The sequence below is a fragment of the Vombatus ursinus genome, unplaced genomic scaffold, assembly GCF_900497805.2.
Source record: "Vombatus ursinus unplaced genomic scaffold, bare-nosed wombat genome assembly UNPS02014768.1, whole genome shotgun sequence".
NCBI lineage: Eukaryota > Metazoa > Chordata > Mammalia > Diprotodontia > Vombatidae > Vombatus > Vombatus ursinus.
This window is the reverse complement of record NW_020954546.1, coordinates 24,522,037-24,548,552: the sequence shown is the minus strand read 5'-3', so window position 1 is coordinate 24,548,552 and position 26,516 is coordinate 24,522,037. Positions and strand designations below refer to the sequence as shown.

Here is a 26,516-nt window from a genome sequence, read left to right as displayed (position 1 = left end):
AGAACTGTTTCCCCATCACAGATCTACTCCCAACTCTTTCTTTTTCATTTCTATTTTTGACTCTGGAACAGAAGTCCTGTTCACATTTGCAGAGCTTCACATGATGTAGATGCCACTTATTCTTGACTTGAGTGGTCTGAACTTTTATGTCTTAGTTGTTTTTTAGGGCAGTTTGGACAAAGGTTTGTTGATACAGGAAGAAAAAATTGGATTTGCATTGTATCTGCTAAAGGCAAAGGCAGTTTTCCTTTGGGCAAAGGGTGAAGGGTGCAAGCATTGTTAAGTGCCTGCTGTGTGCTAAGCACTTTACAGAAAATATCTCACTTGACCCTTACAACAACCCTGGGACATAGGAGCTCCCATGTTCCCTGTTTTATAATTGAGGAAACTGAGGCAAACCACCTAAGTGACTTGCCCAGGCTACACAGCACGGAAGCGTCTGAGGCAGATTTTAGCCCTGGTTTTCTTGACTCTAGGCCCATTGCTTCCCCTTACTGCACCACCTAGCTGTCTTTTAGGAACTCTGGTTAGGCGTGATCTCATCTGCAGAACTCAAAATACAAAATAATGTTTATATGGACCCTTCCTGAAAGTATAGCAAATGATGACCTGAGCACTGCCCACTTCCTTTATTTGGGAAATGCTTCAGTGGCAGCTAAAACGGATTGTTTTGTGGGCAGTGGCCTCTGTTCATCTTTATGCTATTCAGTGATTTTTTGACTAGGATTTGAAAAATGTTCTAGTAAATTTAAGGTCTTAGGATGAACACAACAGGACAATCAAAAAGCAAGTGAGTTAGTTGTGGTTTTTATGTCGTATGTGATAACTGTTGGTTTGGGAAACTTGACCCGGATGTTTTATTTGCACCCACCAAAAAGCATCAATTAAATGAAAGAGAGTTTCCTAGGGATTAGAGGCAAGCTTTTTTTCTTACAGCTTGAAGTAACCATTGTTCTAGTGTTTGTATTAGCTTGTAGGTTCTCTTAATAAAGAATTTATCCTTCATTCATTTTAATTCTTTCCTTCCAAAAAAAGTAAGACTGATCAGTGAAGACGAGAGTATTTTGTAATGTAGAATGTTATGAAAATTGCTGCTCTAAGAGAAAAATCATGTTAACTCAGCGTTTGCTTTTGGCAAACATCGAACTGAATCTGTATTCTAAACAAAAGAAAGACACTGACAAGCTCTAGTTAAAAACTGAAAACTACTCTGTGTGTCGATTGCATGGGACAGGAGAAGTGCCATTATATGGAGCCACAGAGAGTTGAGAGTTTTTGCAGCAGAATATCACGTAGCCCTGAGCTAGCGTGTCTGTTTCATTTCCCACCATTCAGGTTGAACAGACACTAGGTGGGTTCAGCTTCTCCTGTCCACGTCGGCTTTGTACAGGTAACAGTGACCCATATGTGATGCTTTCAGGGGAAGAGACAATCGGGGAAGATTTTATAGTAAACAAGGCCTAGGACAGAGTTCTGTTGTAGCTGAGAAAGCACTTACATTTATTTGTGGTGCAGTGGAAAGAGCACTGCATTCTATACAATCATAACATTTTTAAAGGAACAGCTCTGAAAGACTGAGCTTCTAGGATCAATGTGAGCTCCAGATATGGTTCTGGAGCACTAGTTGTGAACACCCTGCACATGCCTAACCACAGCAGGGCAGTGGGCTCAAAAGGACACGTATATGGGTGGGCAGGCCTCTGTAGGAATTTTGGCTTGCCTGTGTATTCTGCAACATAGTTATATAGTAACAGCCACACTGTGAGACAACTGACTTTGATTAGACTTAGGTCTTCTTAGCAATGCAAGGATCTAAGACAACTCCAAAAGACTCATGGTGGGAAAATGAATGTTATCCACATCCAGAGAAAGAAGGAGTCTGAATGCAGATGGAAGAATACTGTTTGCTCTGCTTTTCCTTTGTTGTTTTGTTTTATTGCTTCATTCTCATGGTTCCTCCCATTAGTCCTAATTCTTCTTTACATCATGACTAATGTGAAAATATGTTTAATATGAATGTATAAGTAGAGCCTATATCAGATTGCACACTGTTTGGGGTAGGGGAAAGGGGAGGAGGGGGAGAAAATATAAAACTCAAAATAAATTTAATTAATTATAAAAAAAAAACCAAGGGGTTTAGTTGGGTCTTTTCTCCAGTGATGGTGGAAGATTGGAGATAGAGAAAATAAAAGCTTAATTATTGAAAAACCATATCTAATTTTCAAAAGATAAAAACCCTACATTTTCTCACTTTGTCACTTAAGCCTGTGCTGCCCTTGGGCAAACAATTGTTTTACTGTCTAATCATTCTGTGATCTGAAGACATAGATTGATACAACTTTAACCACTTAAGCAAAATTAATTATGAACCAACACTGTTGAAAACTAAAAAGTGGACTTTTGTGATAGTGAATGCATTTTAAAATATGGTATTTAAAAATCAGATAAATGATTCACACTTAATATTCACCTGACTCCGCTTAAATTATGATTATGAACCAAGAAAACCTCTTCCCATATCTTTAATGAAATTAGAATGATGAATATTGGCTCAGTTTACAAGGCTTTAGCTAAAGAAATTATCAAAGTGATCAAAAACACCTTTAGAATCGAGCACCTTGAACTGATGTCACCCTGGACATCTCTCTCTCTCTCTCTCTCTCTCTCTATCTCTTTTTTTTAAGTGTACTTCTGTGGTCATCTAGGTTTTTTGAAAATGTTTCCCTAAAAGTTAAGGTTCAGAATCATGTTGAACATGACTAATCTGGAAATATGTTTAATATGATTGTGCAGGTATAGCCTGTATCAGATTGCCTGCCCTCTTGGGAGGGGGGAAGGGAGGGAGAGGGAAAAATTTGGAACTCAAAATCTTATGAAAGTGAATGTTGAAAACTAAAAATTAATTAATTAATTTTTAAAAAAGAATCATGTTGAAGATTCTTTCAGAGTTGCTTCATGGGTAATCATATTGCACTTAGTAGGTACTTAATAAATATTCAGATAGCTGAATGAATTAATGGTCTCGGTTTCAGGGGAAATGTCACATTGCCTTAATCGTTTTACCCAGTGAATCTGAGCAAGCTATCGTATTCTCTTGACACATAGAAGAGATCCATAGGCTAACTACTCCTTTCACCTATGGCCCTAGTTTTTGTTCTTTCTTTGTGTCTTCACCCCCATTCTCTTCATTCCTTCTGGTTTCTTTATCATCTGTGGGCATTAGTAGTGTGGGCATGACGAGCAGGAGCAAATTTTAGTGGTCAGTGTAGTGATGGAAGTAATGAAGTCAGGTAATGTTTATTAAGAACCCATGGTACAGAGCAGTGCACTGTATTTATATTTAAAATAGCCTTTTATAAGCTTAATATTTAAAGGAGAGACAGGATATAAACAGGCATAGAGAATTAGAATTGCATATGACAGTGGCTTATATACAGTTTGTTGAATTCTAGTTGGACAAGAGCTCTAAATTTCCTTCCAGCTTTAAAATTCTATGATTTCGTGGAATAATCCCTGTAAATTATAGCTGTATTCAAGTACATTATGAGATTGTTGGCTTGAATATAAAGTGGTTGGAGTCAGGAGAGGAATTGGTTCAAGGAGGAAATTAATTTTGAAGGAGAGGAGGAACTTGTCACTACCCAGAGAGGAAAGAAAGGAAAGGATATTCCGGGCATATGCAAAGCCTCAAAGGCCAGGGTGAGTGAATGCATGTGTGTAAGAGAGAGAACTGCTAGTATAATGAAAGATAAAGGCAGGTCAAAGAATTGGAGGGTGTTTGGTAAAAGGTTTTACAGAGCAATGGAGCATTGAATGAAAATGTGTATCTGGACTTTGATAAGGTTTAGAGAGATGAAGAAAAAAAAGTTCTTTGTGAGATTGTTAAAATTGGACAGCATCAGACCACTCATCTAAAAGACAAATGTGTGATCATTTGACTCCATACTTTGTTCTTGCAGGAAGTAAAGCATTTTTTACAATATAAAATATAGTTCATAGTTGTGAGTGAATTTACTAACACACCTTTGAGCTAAGCGAACATTTTTCACAAACAAGTAATATTTTCCTTGTGGGTTTAGGGATTTACCTCTCTGTTTCATGGAATCCAGGGGAATTTTAAAAGAAAATAAGGTTAATCTATGGGATTTTAAATTCTGTTGCTTTGGAATGAAGTTTGGATAGTTCTATATAATTTATCAATAATCATGAGATACATCATCCAGGAAAGAACCCAGCTTTCTGTAGTCGAGGATCTGGGTTCAAATATTCCTTTGTACCTTCTTCCCTTTGTGATTAGACAAGTACTTCATTTGCCTAGGCCTCAGTTTTCACATCTTTAAATTGGACTAAATTAAATTGCCTCTAAGGTCCCTTCCAGCTCTCGAACTGTGACTGGCATTTAACTCTGAAAGTCTATTCCTTATTCATAAGGAACAGAATAGATTTAAAAGGTATGGGCTAGTTGGAGTAGTATGTGTGAGGTTTTTTCGAGTTTTTTAAATTACGAACTCAACAAATATGAACATTTCCATGTTTTAAAAAAAGTGTAAATGTGGAACCACGAATCTCTGTTACACACAGATTTTTTTTCTCTAATATAGTACAGTACTGCCCATCTTATCTGCATCTTCTGAACTTCAGCCCTCAACTGTATAGATTTTAAATGTTTCATTGGTGTTCTTTTCTTTCTTTTAACAAATTTATCATTCTTCCCACCAAATCCCCCTGAAAAGAAAAAACCCTCCCTTTTACCAAGTAGGTATAGTCAAGCAAAAAAAAAAAAAATTGACGCATTACTTGTGTCTGAAGTGTCTTGTTCTGCCCCTCTAGTCCATTAGCCCTTTGCCAGGAGGTGAGAAGCAGCCTATACCATTAGTCCTCTGGAATCATGATGATTGGTCAGAATTCTGAAATCTTTCAGTGTTGTTTTCCTTTACAGTGTTGTCATCATTAATTAATTGTTCTCCTCCTTCTGCTCTCTTCACTCTTCATTAGTTCATACAAGTTTTCCCAGGGTTCTCTGAAGCAATACTTTCATCATTTCTGAAAGGTGCAATATAATTCCATTATATTCACATGCCGTAATTTGTTCAGCCATTGCCTAGTTAATGAACATGTCCTTTGTTTTCCAGTTCTTTGCAACATCAAATGGTGTTGCTAAAAATATTTTTGTTTGTACGGGTCCTTTATCTTTGATCTCTTTGGATTTCAGGTCTAGCAGTGCTATTGGGGGGTATGCACAGCGTAGTGACCTTCAGGGCCTAGTTCCAAATTGATTTTCAGAAGGGTAGGATTGATTCACAGCTCCACCAAGAGGGTATCCCTGTACCTGATCTCCCACAGCCTTTCCATCAATTGTCATTTAGAGATTTGGAGTTGTTTTCATTTTCATTTCTCTTAGTAATTTATAGCATTTTTTCCCATGGTAGTATGAATAGGTAGGTGAACAGGTAGAAGTACCTGTTTGTATTTTTTTTTTTTGCCCTTTATCTAAATGTTTATGTTCTTTATATATTTATATCAATTCTCTCCATATCTTCAGCATCAGTCTTTTATCAGGGAAACTTGCTGCAAAGAGTTTGTCCCAGTCCCTTGTTTCCATTCCGTTTTTATTATGAGTTTGACAGACAATAAAGAACTTGTTCATTTCCATATGCAAAGAGCAGAAAAAGAACCTTATGTATAGCTTTTCAAAAACACATAATACATTTAACATGAAAATTTCAATGCTATCCTGCTTTCCTGGGTCTCTTTCTAAACTTCATTTTCTTTTCTGCGTTGTTTCATTGACACTCTTTTCCTTTTTTGGCATCATGATTACTTCTCTTACTCTAATCTGTTTATGATATGACCTTTTACAGAGCAGCATTACATATTGAAAAGATTTATTCATATATGAAATTCAGAAGCCCGAGGTAAGACTACAGTAAGGATTGGTGAAGGTAGAACTATGTACCACCTGAGCCGGAGAAGGAATTGGATGAGGATTTTGGGAGAACCATCATAAACCTAGCGTGGATGCATCCAGGATGGTAGTAGTGGAAGAATTCAGCCATCTGGATATCTGCTGGCACTCCTGCTCTCTCAGTGCCATCAGGGCAGTACATTTGTGACTTGCTTTAGAAAGGGAAGCAGTATCCACTAAATACTAGCATGACTTCATCAAGATGAGACTAACATTCATTTCGTCAAGTTAACTAGAGTAGCAGGTAGTAAGTACAAGGCTGTAGACATGGTGGACTTAGGTTTCAGTAAAGCAATGACACAGGCTGCTGGGTGAGATGAGAGAGCTAAGTCCACATAGGTAGATCTGGAGATGGTGGAGTGACTAGACCTGTAGATTATTGTCAATTGGAAGCAGGGCTCAGTGGAGTGCCCCTAGGATACGTTGTTCGGCATTTTTATCAAGAGCTTAAATGGAGGTGTAGTGATAGCAAGCTTGACAGATGTGCAGATGACACAAAGCTGATTGTTGTCCTGGCTTTACTTTAGCTCGTCATTGTCCTGGGCAAAATGTGTCACCTAGATAGAACTGACCAAACATAATGATTTATATATGATCTGATCAGGGTAGAATACCACGTGAATGCTTCGCTTCTTCTTTCTAGATCGACTTTTATTAATGTAACCTAAGATCACATTAGCTTTTTAATGCCCTTGTTGACTCATTGAGCATGCATAAAAATCCTAGGTATTTTTCACTTGAACTCTTGTCTTCCCGTAGCTCCATCATCTGTTTTTTGTATAACTGCATTTTCAAAAAAGTGTTAAGACTTTATATTTATCCATCAAATTTCATCATAATAGATTCAGCCCATTATTCCAGTCTGTCATGATTTTTTTGGAACCACCTCAGTGCTGTCATCCACCATATTAAGTACTCCCCGCCCCCAGTTTCAGATGAGTTACAAATTTGATGAGCATGTCATCTATGTCTTGTATCCAAGTCAATGGTGGGACTGTTGAGCAGAACAGGACCAAGAACAGAGCTCTTTGGCCTTGCTCTAAAGACCGCCTTTCAAGTTGATATGAATGCACATATTCATTGTTCACCCAGTTCCAGATGTACTAAATCGTACTGGCTGGCTGTCCATATTTTTCCATCTTGTTCACAGTATCATCAGACACTTTGCCAGATGCCCAGGTCTATGTTTTTTCTCTGATTAACCATTTATTATGGCCATAGCTATTGTGGGATAACAGATTTGGTCTGATCTTTACAAAAGTTTAGCAGTGAAGGGGAGGAGAGAGAAGATGGTAATTCAAAAGGTTAACTAGGTCTAGAGAAGTATTTTTTAGGATAAAAGAGACCTAATTATCCTTGTAGGCAGAGGGGAAGGAGCATAGGTGTCTGATTCCTGCCTTCTGAAAAAAGAGTACATTTGACTTACTCTTAAAAGACAGCCATGCAGATGGACTCACTGTGCACCATGTGCAGCAGCCTGTCTCCCTTCCCAGGAACTCTCCCAAGCTCTCATAATGGAATGTTTCTCTTGGCCACGCTCCTCACTGCTCACTTAATGCTTTCAGTAATACATGGATATTCCTGACATTTCCATTCTGGCTGGTCCCTTGGCTTGGGGGGTTTCAATCAGTTCATCGCCAAACATTAAGCACCTACTATGTGCCAGGCACTGTGCTAAGCATTGACGATTTAAAAAAAAAAAAGAGGCAAAATTGTCACTCTCCTAAGGAAGCTCATGATATAGGAGTTTCTGCAGTAACTCTGAATTTCAGCTTTGGCTTGATACTTTGGTCTCCTGGTTGTGGTGTACCGGCTAGCCTCGTCTGCTTGTGAGACAGCAGCTACCAACTTCTGACTGTGTCTGAGGTTGGGCTGGGCCTATTGTGACACTAGCATTGAAAGGAAGACATTGAGGATGAGAGAGAAGATACAGGACTCAAAGGAGGGGGGAGGGGATGAGATCTAGCGCAGAAACTGTGGGTTGAGAGCCTAGATGTGGAGCAGGAAGGGGCCTCAGAGCCCAGCTCGCACAACTTTCTCCTCTTGTAGACAAGGAGACTGAGGCTCAAGAGAGGTTGGACTTCATGAAGTTCAACAGGTAGAAAGTATCAGAAGTGGGATTTGAACCCAAGTCTTGTGACTCCCGAGTCAGTACTTTTTCCATTATATCACAGAGGTGAGTTCGCCTGGGAAAGGTAGAAAGATAGCTTTTCCTCTGACATAGTGCAAAAGGAGGGTAAGGGTAGGTGAAGAAGACAGAGGGTTGAAGGAGCTTCTCCATCTCATGAATGCTTAATGCTCATTATGATTATTAATATTCCTTTCATTATTATAAGTCGAATTTCAGAAGTGCTTCCAGCATGATAAATAATCCACTTGGGAATTCTGAGAGTTCTCATTGACTCACTTAAAAGAAAATGGTTACTATCAGATGTGGCAATCATCTTCTATTTAATTTTTCTGGACATGTAAACTCAAGTTAATTGCCTGAAGTTCCTAGCTGCAAACAGTAGAGGTAAGCTATAATGATAAGCAGAAATGGTTAGAAGAACTAGTGTAGATCATGCCCCAGATAGTTCTGTTATAAACGTTTGATTGCAAATTTGTTATTTGGAACTTGAAATGTGTATTTTCAGTAGAACTAGTGCTTTGTAAATGGTGATTCACCAAAGCAGCAATGATTGCTGTTTGGTGTTGGTATTTATTTTACTGCAAAAACCATTGGATTTTTTAAAATTTATTAGGAAGAGCTTGCTTTTCAAGTATATAATAACTTCAACATGTAACTGTCAGCTCTTTCGTCTGTGACTATCTTTGATTCTTTCTTCTGGGAGGGGAGAGGAGGAGGCTACCCTAACTCCTCCAGTATATTGGCATTTAATATCCTCTGAAACTGTACTTACTACTTCATATGGGAATATTGTATGTGACAGTCCCATAATCACCAAAGGCATGCTTTTATATATACATGTATATACATACATAGATGTATGTGTGTGTGTGTGTGTGTGTGTGTGTGTGTGTGTGTGTGTGTATGTATTTTAACCAGGATGCTTGTTAACCCAAATTCATCTTTAACTGTTAACAAAGTAAAAACTTGTAGGGAGTATGAGGAGATATATTTGAGGCAGGTGAGTCAGTCAGCCCTATCTTGAAATCTGCCCCAGGAATAAGATTTGCTAAGCCGTTGCTGCTCTAGTATTTTCTTCCTTTCTTCATTCAGTACATTAAATGTTTATTGAAGTTCTGTTATGTGCTAAGCCTTGTGCTAAAAGGCTGGGGAACCTGAGACCAAAAAAAAAAAAAAAATCCTGTCTCTGCCCTTAAGGAGCTTATATTCTCTAGGGGAACCTGAATACTGGTAAATCCATATAGAATATAGACCATGTAATTGGGAAGTGAGGGCACGGTAGGAAGCAGAATTTGATCTGAGCCATGAACGGAGCCTTGAGATTCTCTAGGGAGAGAGCATCGAAGGCTGCAGAGAGAGTGACATGACAGATGAAACATTGTTGGGTGTCAAGGTATCCACAGATTTCTCTAAAACCTTCAGAAACTTCTCTCCCCATGAAAAGGTAAAGAGTGGGCAGCAAAGACAAGGGCAACAATCTTTATATAGAGAGTGTCTCAAAAGCCTCAGCTTTAAGGGGAGGGGGAAGGGAATAAGCATTTATGTAGCACTTACTATGTGCCCAACCCTAGGCTAAGCACTTTACAAGTATTATTTCATTTGATCCTTAACAACAAACCTGTTGGAGGTAGGTACTATTATTAGCCTCGTTTTACAATTGAGGAAACTGAGGCAAACAGAGGTTAAGTGCTGGGGTACACAGTTTTGAGGTCAGATTTGAACTCCATCCAGGTCCAGCTCTCCATATCAGAGCTTAAAGCTGCACTAAGACTTTTTGGACATCTTATATGGGAATCTTTTGCAAATTGATTGTTTGTACAGTTAAATATCTTTCTTTAAAAATAAATTTATTATGTGTTTTTAACTTTTTTAAAATTTAGTTCTAAATTCTTTCTTCCTGTAGTCCTTCCCCCACCCATAGAGAAGGCAGGCATTATGATAGCAATTATACATGTGAAATTATGCAAAACATTTCCATAAGTTTGAGTTTCACTTTTAGAAGTGTCTTCAGTTACAGATAGCTATGAAGATAAGAAGAATCAGCTCAAGACAGTAGAGAATTTTAGAAGAACTTGGGTTTGGTAAAATCATTTTGGGGCTCTTTTTTTTTAGAATTTTGTGTAGGACTTCTATTTTTGATAATCAGTCATTCTATCTGTATCACATAGGTCAAAAATAGAGGTACTGTGAAATTGCTTTGTTTCTTAACACACTTTTTAAAATAAATTTTTAATTTTTAGTGATATCTTTTGTTTTTACATTACTATTATTTTTTAATCATTTTTGGCCTTTATCCGTTAATGGATTATACCTGACTCTGTGTGTTAGAGATGGTATAAATGCAGAATATCTGAAAACAATCTAAATAACTGTTACTCTTTAACCTTCAAATTATAGGTATTGCTTTTGAAACAGAATAACTAAGCAGATGGTTTCCTTCTTAATGTTTTGACAGATCCTAACAGGAAGCCCCACACCATGATTCCGTGATTCATGACATAAAACAGATTGTGAATACAAGGGAAGTAGGGCGCAATCAGATTTACTATCAAGTAATAGATTACATTTTCTTTTCTTTTTTTCCTCCTTTTTTATGATTTTTAATTTTTATTTTTAACATGTGTTTTTAAAACTTTGGGTTACAGGTTTTCTCCCTTCCTCCCTCCGCACCCACCCTCATTGAAAAGGCAAGCATCTCGATACAGGTTATAGATGTGTAGTCATGCGAAACACTTCCATAATAGTCCTGTTGTGAAAAACTAAGTATATTTCCCTTCATCCTGTCCTACCCCCCCATTTATTCTATTCTCTCTTTTGACCCTGTCCCTCCTCAGAAGTGTTTGTTTTTGATTATCCCCTCCCCCAGTCTGCCCTCCCCTCTATCAACCCCCTGTTCTCTTGTCCCCTTCCTCCCTTATTTTCCTGTAGGGTCAGATAGATTTCCATACCCCATTGTGTATGTTATTCTGAGAATAAGATTCACTCATTCCTTCTCACCTTCCCCCATTTCCCCTCCACTGTAAAAGCCTTTTCTTGTCTGCTTCATGTGAGATATTTTACCTCATTCTACTTCTTCCTTTCTCCTTCTCCCGGTATAATCCTCTCTCACCCCTTAATTTTATTTTCCAGATATCACCCCTTCATCTTCAACTCACCCTGTGCCCTCTATCTATCTATCTATACATATGAATAATTTTTTTTCCCTCCCACTACCCTAATACAAAGGACTCATGAGTTACAAATATCATCTTTCCCTGCAGGAATGTAAGCAGTTCAACCTTAATAAGTCTCTTATGATTTCTCTTTCCTGTTTACCTCTTCCGTGTTTCACTTGAGTCATGCATTTGAAGGTCAGATTTTCTATTCAGCTCTGGTCTTTTCCACAGGAATGCTTGAAAGTCCCCTGTTTCATTAAATGACCATTTTGTACCCTGAAGGATTATACTCAGTTTTGCTGGGTGGGTAATTCTAGGTTGTAGTCCTAACTCCTTTGTCCTCTGGAATATCACACTCCATGCCCTCTGGACCCTTAATATAGAAGCTGCTAAATCTTGTGTTATCCTGATTGTGTTTCCACAATACTTGAATTGTTTCCTTCTGGCTGCTTGCAATATCTTCTCCTTGACCTGGGAGTCCTGGAATTTGGCTACAACATTCCTAGGAGTTTTCCTTTGGGGATCTCTTGCAAGAGGTGATCGGTGGATTCTTTCCATCTATTTTGCCCTCTGGTTCTAAAATATCAGGGCGGTTTTCCTTGATAATTTCTTGAAAGGTGATGTCTAGGCTCTTTTTTTGATCATGGCTTTCAGATAGTCCAATAATTTTTAAGTTCTCTCTCCTGGATCTATTTTCCAGGTCAGTTGTTTTTCCAATGAGATATTTCACATTCTCTTCTATTTTTTCATTCCTTTGGATTAGTGTTACAGTGTCTTGATGTCTCAAATTGTCTGTATCTTCCAATTTCTCCATTCTAATTTTTAAGGAAGTATTTTCTTCGGTAAGCTTTTGGACTTTCTCTTCCATTTGGCCAATTTTGCTTTTTAGGGCATTCTCCTCATTGGCTTTTTGGACCTCTTTTGTCATTTGGGTTAGGCTATTTTTTAAGGTGTTATTTTCTTCAGTATTTTTTTGGGTCTCCTTTAGCATCACTCTCAGTTTTTCCTCTACTTCTCTTACTTGCTTCTCAAAATCCTTTTTGAGTTCTTCCATGGCCTGGGACCAATTCTTATTTTTCTTGGAGGCTTTGGATGTAGGAGCTTTGGCTTTGTTGTCTTCTTCTGGTTGTATGTTTTGATCTTCTTTGTCACCAAAGTGAGATTATATAGTCTGACCCTTTTTGCGCTGCTTGCTCATGATCCCAGCCAATTACTTGAGTTATAGACTCTTTGTTAAGTTAGGAGTCTGTTTCCAGTATGGAGAATGTACTGTACCCCAAGCTTCAGGGGTTTTATGCAGCTGTTTTCAGAGATACTTCTAGGGACATGTAGATTTTCACTTCTTCCAAGGTGCTATGATCAAGGGCTAGGTGTTTACTCCTTTCCTGGCCTGTGCTCTGGTCTATGAGCACTCTTTTCTGTCTTGGAACTGTGAGGAGGGTTTCCGCTCCACAGCCACTACAAGCTCCACCACACCAGCGCTCCTCCTTGTCGCAGGACCACCACCCAGAACTGTGACCCAGATCCAAGCATGAGCAAAGCAAGAGATTCCTGCCTCAGTACAGGCAAAGAGATCTCTGCAATCCCCTTCTGATCAGCCACTCGATTCCCCCTCAGTCTGTGAGTCGGAAGCTCAGGAGGCAACCGCCACCCCAGGGCCACACATCTCTCTCAGCACCACAGACACAGACTTTTCCCACTGACCTTCTAAGTTGTATTTGGTGTTTGTGGGTTGAGAAATCTGGAAACTGCCACAGCTGCTCGTGATTCAGTCCTCTGAGGCCTGCTCCAGATTTGCTGTGGTCTGCGAGCCCACACCGAACTGTGCTCCTCTCTCCACCCAGCGAGATACACCTTTCTGATCAACCATCCAGGCTGTCTTTGGCTGGAAATTTGTTTCACTCTGTCTTTTTGTGGGTTCTGCTGCTTTAGAATTTGTTTAGAGCCATTTTTTATAGGTATTTGGAGGGGTTGGGGGGAGAGCTCAAGCAAGTCACTGCTTTTACTCCGCCATCTTGGCTCTGGCCCCCCCCCCAATAGATTACATTTTCCCGAACATTTGTTTATATTTTGAAATAACGTTTAAGCCTCTTTGGGTTGATGTTCATTTTGCTTCAAATCTGTTGTATTTTAATATCCCAAGATTTGGGGGCTTACTTATTCAGAAGTAGCTAGCTTTTGTCATTGTGCTCATGTAAGTCCATGGGACCTACCTCTCTATAAATTCACACGGTTGCATTTCTGTGTAGGAAGAGAGCAGTTCAGATAGTTAACAATTAGTAGAATAGGATCTAGAACATAAGAAATGCTTAAGGCTAAGGGTTAACTTCATGATTATCAGGTATGGAAAGATACTGTCTTGAGAAGAAGTTGGTTTAAATTGCATCATGGTGGCTAGAGAAATGATTTTGATTTAGAGGCTTTTTGGATTGTGAATGTTTGTTGTTGTTTTAAAGCAAAACTGGAAAGCTTACAAGGCTGGGGAAAAACAGGGTAAGACAGTCATTTGTCCTGAGTGTTTATGTATAATTCTTCCTAGAGACAGAAGGATGGATTGTAAATTTACACTCTTTGTGAGCAGTTCTAGCAGAGTTTTTGTGCAAGGAAGTACTAATAAGTATCTTAGAAATTTTTAGTTGAAAATAACTTTTTGATGATAACATTTTCTAGCCCCTTGCTGCTATAGCTCTGATTCATCTTCAGTGTAGTATTAAAGTGTAAACATAGTATTTTATATAATATTTGGCAGAAGTTTGAAATGTCCTTCTGTGACTAGATTATGTAATGAAGTTGAACATTTGGATACACATGGATTTTTGGATTGATGTCGTCCGAGTTGCAGAGATTTCAAAAACAACAATATAGAATTCCTATAGTTTTTAGTTGTCAGCTCCCAGTGATGAGTGGGAAAGGGGAGCAAAAGGAGTGCTCTGTTGAAGTATAGGGAATGCCCCTTGGACAATTGTAAAGACTAGGAGCTGATAAATCAGCACCTGGTGCCTACAGCAGATGTCTGGGATTGGGTACTCCATTGTAGCTACCCTCTTCCCAAACCAAGAGTCTTTCTTTCAGTTAAAAACAAACAAACAAACAAAAACTCCACCCATTGTGCCACACCTGAAGTGTGTTCAGTTCTTGGTGTTCCATTTTGTTGTCATTGTTCAGTCATATCCAAGTCTGTGACCCCATTTGGGGTTTTCTTGGTGCAGATGCTGGAGTGGTTGCCATTTCCTTTTCCAGCTCATTTTACGGATGAGGAACTGGAGGCAAACACACAGCTAATAAATGTCTGAGGCCAGATTTGATCTCAGGTCTTCGGGACTCCAGGCCAGGCGCTCTATTAGCTGTACCACCCAGCTGCCCTTCTTCAGTATTATACCATTGTTAGTGATGAATTATGATAGAAGGCTTCTAAGAGTGGAGGGCAAAGTAGTATGTTTTCTGCTTCTGTCTGCCCCCTCCCCCTTTATACTATGTATAGGATATTTATGGTTTTTGAGAAAGTGCATCTTTTGTTGCAGAGATCACATAACCACCTGTATTTTTAGCTTAATGCTAGATATCACTGGATTTGTGCCCTTTTTAAAATAGCATTTGTTGGTTTCAGCATGTTTTTGACATTTTTTTTCTCCGTGGGATATTTTTAGATTTTTTTGTCAAATAATCTGTCTCTCCATCTGCCTCACCTGATGAAAATGCATGCCACACTGAGACAGAAGGCAAAACAGATGAGGACTGCTTTAAACAATACTTCGCTTACTTATTCACATGTTGTTGTCCAACTAGTTGGCAGAAAAGTCAGGAGGCTTAATGCAACACTCATTCTTTGTTTGGAACTTGTCGGTTAAATAGTGAACTCGCATGCCCGCTTCCTTTATTCTGTTAGAATGGCTTTATTAAACCGTGAATTCTCTGCCTCATGAGGCATGACCTCTCCCCAGCACTCAGGGCAGAAACCAGATCTCTGCAAGAACAGGCAGCGGAAGCACTTCAGAAAGCCTCCCTGTGGGAAGTGTGGATGAACCTGGGTGGAAGCTGTGTTGACTTAGTATCTCTGGCAGGATTAAGAAGAACCAGGGACTCGTAGGATAGAAAAAGCAAGGATCCATGAATGATTTCCTGCTTGAACTCAGACAAATGCCAGCTGTAAACACTTGACTGATTTAAACTCTTCTGCTTTTGTTAGTCATTACTACTTGTCAGTAATTGGAGATCCCATAGACATCTTAAATGCAGCATGTTCAAAATTGAACTCATTCTCTTTCCTCCCCAAACTCTCTTCTTTTCCTGTCCTTCCAGTCACCCAGGCTTACAAGCTTGATGTCATCTTCAGCTCCTCTCTCCCTCTCTCCCCACCCCCATCTGTTATGAAGTCTTAGCGATTCTTCCTTTGTATGTGCCCCCTTTGGTTCTCTGCCATTGCCACTTTCCGGGTATAGCCCCTCATCACTATTGCTGGCTGAGGTTCTTGCCTCAAGTCTCTCTTTACTGCAGTCCATCTTCCACTCAGCTATGACAGCAATCTTCCTGTGTCACGGATCAGATCGTGTCACTCCCCTGGTCAATAAAGTCCCTGGAGCAAACTCTCTTTGGGCAAATAAATCCCCAAAGCCCTTCACAAAGCAGTTCTATCCAACCTTTCCTGTCTTCTCACACTTTATTTCCCTCCATATGCTCGATGATCCAGGGACACTGGCCTTTTTGCTGTTCCCAGGCAAGACAATCCATTTTCCTGGGCTGTCCCGTACTTGGAATGCTACCCTTCCAGCTCCCTGCCTGCTTCCCATGCTTCCTTCAAGATGCCGTTTAAAATCCCACCTTTTGCAAAAACCCTTTCTCAGTGCTTTTCCTGTGAGATTATTGCCAGTTTATCTCATCTATATACTGTTTGGACAAAGTTGTTTTGCTTGTTTTCTCTTCCCATTAGAAGATGAGCTCTTTGAGAACAGGGACTATTTTTGTACTTTTTTGTATCCCCAGTGCTTAGTGCCATAGTGCCTGGCGCATAGTTCTTGCTTAATAAAGACTTCTTGACTTGACTTGATTGAATCTTACAAGTATAATTGTGCATGCTTTACCTTTTCTGACAGGGACACTTTATGTATTACATTTCACTGACTATCCTTAACCAAAAAAAATTCTGTTTTATTGAAACCATTTGGAGGTATGAATTTGCTCATTTTTATTCCTCATTGCAACAACTAACTTCCATTAGAATAGAACTGTGGTGTTTGGTGGCCTGCATGCTGCAGCATGTAATTTTTTCCCAAACTTCCCTTCTCTGGGCCTCAGATTTTTCATTTTCTAAAAAATAGGCTTAAACTTTTTCCACTCAGGCCCCCTTTTCATATTTTGGTGGCATGCTTTGTATTCAGAACCAAGGCTGCAATGAAGTTGAACGGTGCAACTCGGACAAGCACTGCCACAAACATCTCAGATTTGTTCTGTGTTTGATTTTGAATTAATTTTTTGGTTGTTGCGTGTTCACAAACCTTTTACTGTTGCCAGATTTTTTGCCACCCTATATGAAGTCATGACCCACAGTCTAAGAAGGTCAATGATCCTATGCTTGCTTTTAGCTCTGAGTGGCAACTGACATAGGAGTAGGATAGCCTTATGTGGGGGGACGGATGAGTGAGCGAATAGGACCTTGGAATTTAAAGGTGCAAGGGGCCTCAATGATTATCTAGTCTAAGGTTCTGCATTTACATAGGAAGAAACTAGAGCCCAGAGCAGAAAAAGGACTCAAACCCAGGTCTTCTGACTTTTTCCCACACCATGCTGCCTCTCAAAGGAATACTAGAACACACTTCTATCTTTATTTATTCCTTTAATTGTAATGACTATGGATAGTCATTATCCATGGTAGCCTAACAATGCTAATTAGGCTAAAATTTTCTTTTTCAGCGAAGGATGTTAGGTGTTTATACTACTTTAAAAAATCTTGAAGTGGGGAGGAAGAAGTTAGCCAAATGTTTCTGCAAACTGTCCTTGTTTACTATATTGGTAATCTTCATGTCCAAGACATATTGATTTTCTTTCTAGAACATACACTGTATATTAGAACAGTGACTTGGTTTCATATTTTTAGTTTCCTCTTGGAATGGTAGCAGAAAACGGAATTACAGTTTTGCTTATTTTATTTCACAAAGCTAACTGATGCAAATTTTTCTGCAAGCACGTAGACCTGAAATTATTAAGGGGTGAATTACCTCCTTTTCAAAATATTAATTACAGATAATTAGGTAATTTTTTTCCTACGCTGTAGGACAGCAACTTTCTCCAAAAATACTTCCAAGGATCTGTTATTATATTGATGTACGTACTCTTTCCAACAGTTCAGATCGCAGCTCATCCACATTTTCTCATCCTGTGTTACTCTTGTCTATCTTCTAAATGTTGTAAATCATCCATAGGGTGTGCAGTCAACATGCTAGCAACCTTCCTTGTGATTTCTTGATTTGGTGTGGATACCATTGGGACACACAGTGCCTATTAAGGTCATCTATTATTCTAGTTACCTTTTTGGCTATCCATTTCTTTCTTTAAAAAAATAAAATTTTATTGCTGTATTTTTTTTTTCATTAACTTCATTTCCCAGTCAGTCCCCTTCTCTTTCCTCTCCAGAGAGCTATCACTTATAACAAAAAAGGGGCAGCTAGGTGGCGCAGTGGATAGAGCACCGACTCTGGAGTCAGGAGGACCTGAGTTCAAATGCGGCCTCAGGCATGTAACACTAGCTTTGTGACTCTAGGCAAGTCACTTAACCCCAATTACCTAACCAAAAAAAAAAAAAAAAAGTTACTTATAACAAAGAATAAAGAGGAGGGAGAAGCAATTCAGTAAAGCTAACCAACATACAGAAAAAAATCAGACATACGCAGTGTTCCACATCCATGTTCCCTACCTTCTGCAAAGGCCTTCCCATGCTTCTCTATATTAATGTTTTGATGGTGGTTATTATTATTAACTCTTCAAGGTATATGCCTAGCAGTGCAATATCTTGGTTCAAGGGTACGGGCATTTTAATAACTTTCTTTGCATTATTCCCAGTTGCTTTCCGGAATGGTTAGACCGTTTTACATCTCCACCAGTGTGTGTCTGTCATTCCATAACCCTTTCAGCATGGACTCATCCCATATTGTGTCATCTTGATTCAGTCAGTTGGTAATATGCTATAGCCTGTTTATGCTTACCATCCATGGTGTTCCGAGAGGACAAGCATGTCTGGTGGTGAGGGCTTGTGGAGATACATTTGCTGTCTACCTTCACATAACTCTCACCTGTGGCTCTAAGAGGCTCTAGCATGTGCAGTGTCTACACCCCAGTAAATCATCTCGGCAGATGGGCTAAACCAGGTTGAGGGTAAACAGCAGGCTTCAGATCTGTTGGTGAGTTAGAGAATGTCTCCCCCAAGCACGTGAAGACTCCCTCCTCCCCTGTGGAATGGGTGGACAAGGACAGTTTGTTTCAGCAGCCAGAAAGGCAGCTGAAGCAGGCTGGAGACTTAGAACTTAGGCGTCAGAGATGCCAAGGTCATCCACTGCATCCCAGGCCATCACCAGTCATCTTGACTTTTGTCCTGCCATTAGACTGCAGTGCTTTAGGAAGAGGGAGTGATGCTGATGACTTTGTGCAACTCTGCCTCACTTAAATCTAATTCACACACAAATCAAGATGCCACCTGCAAAGGCATCAGTCCTCTTCATAAACAAAGGAAAAACAATAACACTTTTTGAATGCATCTCGACCTCCCTTCTTTAACTTTATTGATATTTTTTGTTTTTATATCACCCTTATTTCTAAATATATTTTTCCTCCCTTTCAAAAATCCATCCCTTTTGGGGGCAGCTAGGTGGTGTAGTGAATAGAGCTCTGGCCTTGGAGTCAGGAGGACCTGAGTTCAAATCCATTCTCAGACACTTAACACTTACTAGTTGTATGACTCTGGGCAAGTCACTTAACCCTGATTGCCTCACCAAAAAAAAAGCAAAAAAAAAAAAAAAAATCCAGCCCTTTTAATGAAAAAAGAAAAACAGTTAGGCAAAGCTTAAATATTTCACCACCAAGTCTGGTATATGCAGTTTTCCATACCCACTTCCTCAGAAAAGGAGTGGGGCATCCATTCTGATGTGTCTTTGGGACAAAGCTCGGTCATTATAATTTCTCAGAATTGGTTTTGATGGGTGGAGTTGATCCTTTCTATGTACATTATTGTAGTCGTTGTCTGTATTGTGGTTCTGCCATGACTTCTTCCTAGGCTGTCCTCCTTGCTTCAGAGTCATAGCAGCAGCACCAGGAGAATGTGTGTCAAAAAGATGAGCCTTTGGTTCAGGGAGAAATGAGGGGTCATGAAAAGCGCTGTACTTACTTCCAGATGCAGTGGGGTCTCCTCTGTTTCTTTTTCGGTTCTCAGCCCAGTTCATTGCCTCCTTTGGAGGCATGTTTACTCCCCACTCCCTTTTCACTGTGCCTCTCAGAATCTTTAACTTTCTTCGTGGTTTATCTCATGTGTCCTCTTCTGTGGGAAGCTCTTCCTGATCTTTTATTTCAGGAGTTCTTAACCTTGGAACAATAATTTTTTTTGGTGGTTTTTTCTTTTTAGGCAATTGGGGTTAAGTGACTTGCCCAGGGTCACACAGCTAGTAAGTATCAAGTGTTTGGTCTGAGGTCGGATTTGACCTCAGGTCCTCCTGACTTCAGGGCTGGTGCTCTATCCACTGTGTCACCTACCTGCCCCAACAATAATTTTTTTGACTGTATTTCAATATAATTGATTTCCTTTGTACTCCTGTATCTATTTTTGTATTTAAAATGTTATTCTGGGAAGGGGTCACAGGCTTCACTAGACTTCCAAAAATGTCTATGACTAAAAAAGGTTGAGTCCCTTCCTTAGCTGTGTGCATTCAGAACAACTTCCATCCATCGCCTTCTCCCCTCCCCCTTGTATGCACCTGAGCACAGGGGTGGGGGGGGTGCATGGACACACACACACCCACACTCTCTCTCTCTCTCTCACTCTCTCCCTCCCTCTCTGTCACCACCTCTGAGACTGCCCTGATTCTGGCCGTCTCAGGACCCATTTCAGTGTGCTATCATCTTCCTCTATCTCTCCATCTTCTCAGCAAGAATACTATGAGAAACTTGCTTAAAATTGTGGTATGTAATATCTGCATCATATCCCTGTGTTACTAGCAGGAATTCTGTCAGAAGGGTAAGTGAGGTTAATTGGGCATGACCTGTTCTTGATGAAGCCGTGCTTAATCACCAAAGAATAAGTTCAGTGGAGTCCTTGCCCCCTTTTTAGTAACTAGAGTAAGGACTCTGGACATCAATTGTTTATTTTGAAGATGAGGAAACTGAGTCCAAGAGAAATGCATTTATCCATGGTCACAGAGCTAAGTAAGTGTGGGAGGTCGGATTTGAACCCAGATTTCTTGACTCAGATCTAGTGCTCTGTGTGCTATTTTGTGCTACCTCTCAGAAATATCCATTATTTTTTTCCAAGCATATGGAAAGTAGGCCTTCTTTCAGCTCTTTTGAAAATATCCCATAACGAGTTCAGAATTGTGTTGGCTCCATTCCGTGCCTCCTCCTTTACACATGGCTCCATCCAGCTGTTTGTCCTGCACTTGTTTTCTTTAGTGTTTCTTGTACTTCCTCCTATAGTATGTGGGAGATTGTGATGATGATTTGAAAGGATTGTTCTGAAAAGTTGGTTAACTCGTTGTGAAGAATCATTATAAAATATTCAGAGTACATTTGATAAGTTTATTTCTTAAGCCCAAACCTTTAATCAAATAACTGTTATTGATAGGAGAGATCAGTATCTTAAAGTTGGCTGTTGATCTTTTCCATTTTTTCCTCCCAGTTTTATCCTTAATTGTTCTTGGGATGCTCTATGAAAATCTAGAATTTGTCCTCTCCCTCCTTGCTTCTCCTCCAAATTAGACATTTACATTGTTTCATTCAACAAAAACAACAAGCTCAGGTCTTCCAAGTATTTTTTCCAATAACATGCAAGTAATTCAAGTAGCTGTTTTAATTTTTTATATAACCTTTTCTGGTTTTTACTCGTTAAAGATGCACATAATGGGGTATAGTGGGGGGTATATGAAAGCTCAAAGATAATTAAAAGCTCTAGCATTTATAGTTTGCCAAATAGAGCAAAGTTATCCCAAAGAGAAGGCTGAAGTTCTGTGATTAAAGGCTTGAAACAAGCTATTTATAAAGTGCTTTCTTAGTACTTTATATGGTGGTTCTTTGCTGTGAATTAGCCCCTTTTCAGAACAATCATTTCAAACCATTCTGCTTAAAAACAGCAAATATAAATTATGATTATCTACATTTTGTAGCTTTTTTTTTCCTAACCCAACGCTAGATAAATTTGCCCAATTGCAGCAGAAATATAAGCCTAACAGTGCTTTGTACTTGAGAGATACTGCATAAAGTGGTCTTTGAAGACAGGGAAGAAAAGTACACTTACACAGTCCCATGGTAGACAAAATTTTGTCTTGAGTTTCACCTCAGGGAAAAAAATAAAATGGGTTAGCTAATGTAGATATAACATTAAGAATGTTGAAGTATTAATGGCATCTAATGATATAATGTAGTTTGTAAAGTACTTTGCAAATCTTCAAGTGCTGTGTAAATGTTAGCTATTATTTAAGCATCCCCTGACAAACCTCATTTTTTCCAAAATTTAGATTATAGAAATGACATGTATTTAGGGTTTGGCAGGAAGTTGCAGTATCAAATAGACTGATAAACATGAAGAACCTAGTAAACGCCTTAAATGTGAGAAGGAAACCCAGTAGTGGCTTTACTCTGGGCCAGGTAGCCATTTAAATAAAATAGAATGCAATATTCCTTCTTTGGAGGATGAGAGAGAGATAGCAGCATAGCCAGGGACAGTGGGTAGGATTGAAGGAAGACTTGAATATGCATTTAAGAACTAATTTCAGGATATCGTGTAGCCCACGTGCCATGGTGGATAGTGTGCAGAGCCTGGAGTTAGGGAGACCTGAGTTCAGATGTGCCTCTGACACTGACTGCTGTGTGTCTCTGAACAAGTCACCTAACCTCTTTTTTTACCTCAGTTTCCTTATTTGTAAAATGGAAATAATAACACCACCTGCCTTCCAGGGTTGTTGTGAGGATCAAATGAGATAATAGTTGTAAAGTCCTAAGCCCCTGGTAAGCTCTCTGTCCATGCTGGTAGCTGTAGCGGCAGCGGCGGTAGTGGCAGCGGCGGTGGCGGCGGCGGCGGCAGCAGCAGTAGCTCTTGCTGTTGTTGTTAGCTTTATGACTCTGAGCACCATGGGTTTCATTTTCCTCATCTGTAAAATGAAGGGATTGGACTAAATGATTTTTGAGGTCTTTCCCAGCCCTAAATCTATGATTCTGAAATCCTATATAATCTCCATTTCAGAGATTAGGTTACTGAGGCCCACAAATGGAGAGTGTTATTTGAATTATGTTGACCTGCCTTCTTTTTGTTTCCTTTTCCCTACCCTGACACTCCTTATGTGGTCTTATATTTATCTTTCTTATGCAGTATTCAAATAATTCCTTACAATTATCAAAACAAACTTGAAAATATTTCTTTTAAGTAGTTTATGTGCAGTAGTAATCCTCTGGGTCAGGGATGGGGAACCTGTGGCCTCGAGGCTGCAGGTGGCCCTCTAGGTTCTCAAGTGCGGCCCTTTGACTGAATCCAAAATTCACAGAACAAATCTCAAGGCCACATGTGGCCTGGAGGCTGCCAGTTCCCCACCCCTCTGCCCTGGGTTAACATTGAGACCATGAAATAAATTTTTTGTTGAAATTATTCTCCAGTGAAATAGAAATCTGTATGCATTACCAAAACATTTTCTGATGATTTAAAGGAGAAAAACAGTCGGCAATTTATCGACCCAATTGGTAGGACCGGCTTTGCTTCAAAGATGATTATTTCAGTTAAAGTACTGAGAAGCATATCTGGGTTAAATTTGAACCATTTCATCTGTTTTACTTACAGATACTGAATAACTTCTAACAATTTTATCTAAAACTCTGTATGGATAAATTAGCCCCCCAAAATCTTAAGATGATATTCCTTAGCAGCGATACTAAAAGCATATTTTTTAAAAGCACATTTGAAAATGGAACTAGACCAAAGTAGCCAATTATGAGAGCTGCTAGAGTGATTTCATAAAAAATAATTGAATTGGGGACCTAGAGATCATATGGTAATGACAGTGCAAAAACAGTTCACTTGTTAATATCACTAGGAGTTGTACCTTGCCAAAGTACATTATTGTTTTATTTTGGTTAGTAGGATCTGGGCTATTATATTTAAGTAGTTGTTTGAAACTTGAAATGTGGTTTCCCATGGAAGCAGTGTTGTGGTTCCCAGGTTAGCCGACTAAAAAACTATGTAACTCACAATGTCCCTGAAATCCTTTACTTGGTTATGAAGAGTGCACAGATCATCATGCCCTTTTGTGTCCTGGAGGCAACTCTGGATTTTTAATGGCTATGCCAGTAGAGAACATGCATGGGTAGGTCCTTCCTGTGAAGCTGGAAAGACTTTAGGAGGCCCTTTAGTAGAGTGCAAAGAACCCTGGGCTTGGAATTGGAGTGCTGGACTGAACTCCCATTACTTACTTACTCTGACCATGGACAAGTAAGCACCTTTAAATTTTTTCATCTGTCAAGTGGGAATCATCATCTCCGCAGTACTCACCTCCCAGGTTGTTGGGGAAATCAAATGGCGTGATATATGTGAAGCACTCAGCAAACTTGGAAGGACCAGATCTAGAGGTCATCTGTTAATTCAGACTAGGGAACACCCGTGGGTTATTGGCCCAGGGAAGTTCATTCCTATAAGCTGGGCCTCAAGAAAGCTCACACACCTACTAGAGCAAAGACATGGATACCAAAATGGGTAAATTATGGTGGGATATAAGGTAGTGACTAACTTTAATAAGACGTTGAACCTGGAAAACAATTTTTTCTTCTGAAATGCAAAATACAGCAGAAAACTATAGAATATATTTGTAGTAACAGTAGAGGTTCATAGAGTTGCCACACTTAGAACAATTATTGAGTAAAAGTAGAGTAGAATAATTAATAACTATTCATTTCCATGTTAAGCCAAAGTGAATGTATGGAAATATAGGTTTACTGAAGTACTCTATCCACTTACACTGTTTGAGTGATTTTAATTTCTTTTAGGTTTATGAAAACGCTAATGAATAAAGTAACATTTTTCACTTTAGAAACTTCTTGACCTAGTATTTTGTCATAATATGGAAGAGAGATTTTTAAACAAAATGTAGTTTAAATACAGAAATAGTCATCCCTGAGCAAAATGCCTGACAAAGGAACATAGCTCCTTATTTCCATGATGTTTAATTAGTCTTGAGAGAACCATCAACTTGTTGCTTAATTATAATATGTGATTTTATGAAGTGCCTATTGATTAGCCAAATTTCCAGTTGTCCTAATGAGAAATATTTGTGCAGTTCTCTCTAAGGAGAGCAACTTAAATTACCAAGAGCACCTTGACCTTCTTTTGCTGTCCCTAAGAATTAAGCATAAATGCAGAGATTTCCTTTTCTGGGTCAAGAAAATACATTAGTTTTCAATACCATAATCTTAAATAAGTTGAACTTGAATGCTACTCAGTTGACCTTCTTGGTCATATTATATAATTTTTAAAAATAGGTTAGCAAAACCACCGACAGTAACCGTGACTTAGAGCGCATGGGATGTTTCATACTTGTAATTCCCCACCAATGAGGAGAGGGATTTTCTGTTGTCTTTTCTCCGGGACCAAGATTGGTGGTTATGTTTATTTAGAATTCAGTTTTGATTTCCATTTTATTACAATGCTGATTTTTCCTTAGTAATTTTAATGCCATAGTAGGAAAAGATGAGATTGGGGAGAAATGTATGAGAGGGCTTAATTCAGGAAGAAGGACTGAGAGAGGCCTAAAATTTGTAAATTACCCAGAAGCTCACGCTTTTATGTCCTCAATACCATTAACCCTTCCAGAAAAGAACTGATTGGTGCTGGGCAGGGTGAGCACTAAATAGCGTCACAAAAAATTTGAAATAGAGTATAATTTCATAGACTGGAAAAGACTTGTGGGAGTTATCTCTCAGAATTAGGATTCACTGTTTGTATACTGTCAGAAACCATCAGCTTTTCAGAACTAAGATAAGAAGGGAGGAAACAAGCCTTAAGCCTTTACTATGCTACTATGCTAAATCCTGGGGATACAGCTAACGCTAAAAAAAAAAAGATGGACCCTGCCCTCAAGGACCTCCCATTCTAATGGGGGAAGACAATACACAAGGTTGGGAGTGGGAGTGGGAAAAGTATTGGTCTATAGGCATGGTATTGGGGGCAGCCAGGTGGCATAGCAGATAGAGTGCCAGCCCTGGAGTCAGAAAGTCTTATCTTCCTGAGTACAAATCCAGCCTCATGCACTTACTAGCATTGTGACCCTAGGCAAGTCACTTAACTGAGTTTGCCTCAGTTCTTCATCTGCACAATGAACTGGAGAAGGAAATGATGAACTGTTACCTATACCACAAATTCCACTAAGCCATTGTTGAATCAGGAAGAAGCTTTACTAACGACCTGGGAAGGCCAGGGGTCCCATGTGTGTGAGAGCACTCACGTGAGGGCACCTGTGTCAACAGATACACATCTTTTTATTCCCTATTCCTGATTCGAATTTCTTTTCCCTGTTTCCTGATTGGCTGTGTACTATAGAGGTTACAGCCTATCAGAAGTGCCTAATTTCCCCACATGAGTTCTCTACCCCTAATTACATCTCACTCCCCACAATTCTTTGACCCTGGCCCTTATTTATTTTTCTCTTATTTATGTATGCCCACATCCCTTCTGCTTGGGATATAGATGTGTTAATCTATGTCTAACCTCAGAACAGTTTTTGCTGGTCAGTCCATTCATCCACCAACTCTGCTTGATGGCTGCCTTTGTTCAACTTCCATGCAGCCCCTAGACTGCATCTTTGTGGAAGTGAAAACTAGCTACCTCTCACATTCCCTCCCAGTTTAAGCTGACCCCAGTGTTGTCACATGGGCGTCCACCCGCTGTTTGAGTGATACGTAGAAGCAACATTCCCAACCACATTTTCCACAAAAGCACTGCAGTATCTTTGGCAGGAAAGCTCCAAATGGGGTCATGAAGAGTCGGACATCACACACACACACACACACACACACACACACACACACACACACACAC

General features: G+C 39.5%; 1 protein-coding gene across 3 annotated transcripts in view; it reads left to right on the top strand.

Moving 5' to 3' along the window:
* Nucleotides 1-26,516, top strand: part of GOSR1 (golgi SNAP receptor complex member 1) — an 81,180-nt gene that overhangs the window by 38,502 nt on the left and 16,162 nt on the right. The window lies entirely within an intron of this gene.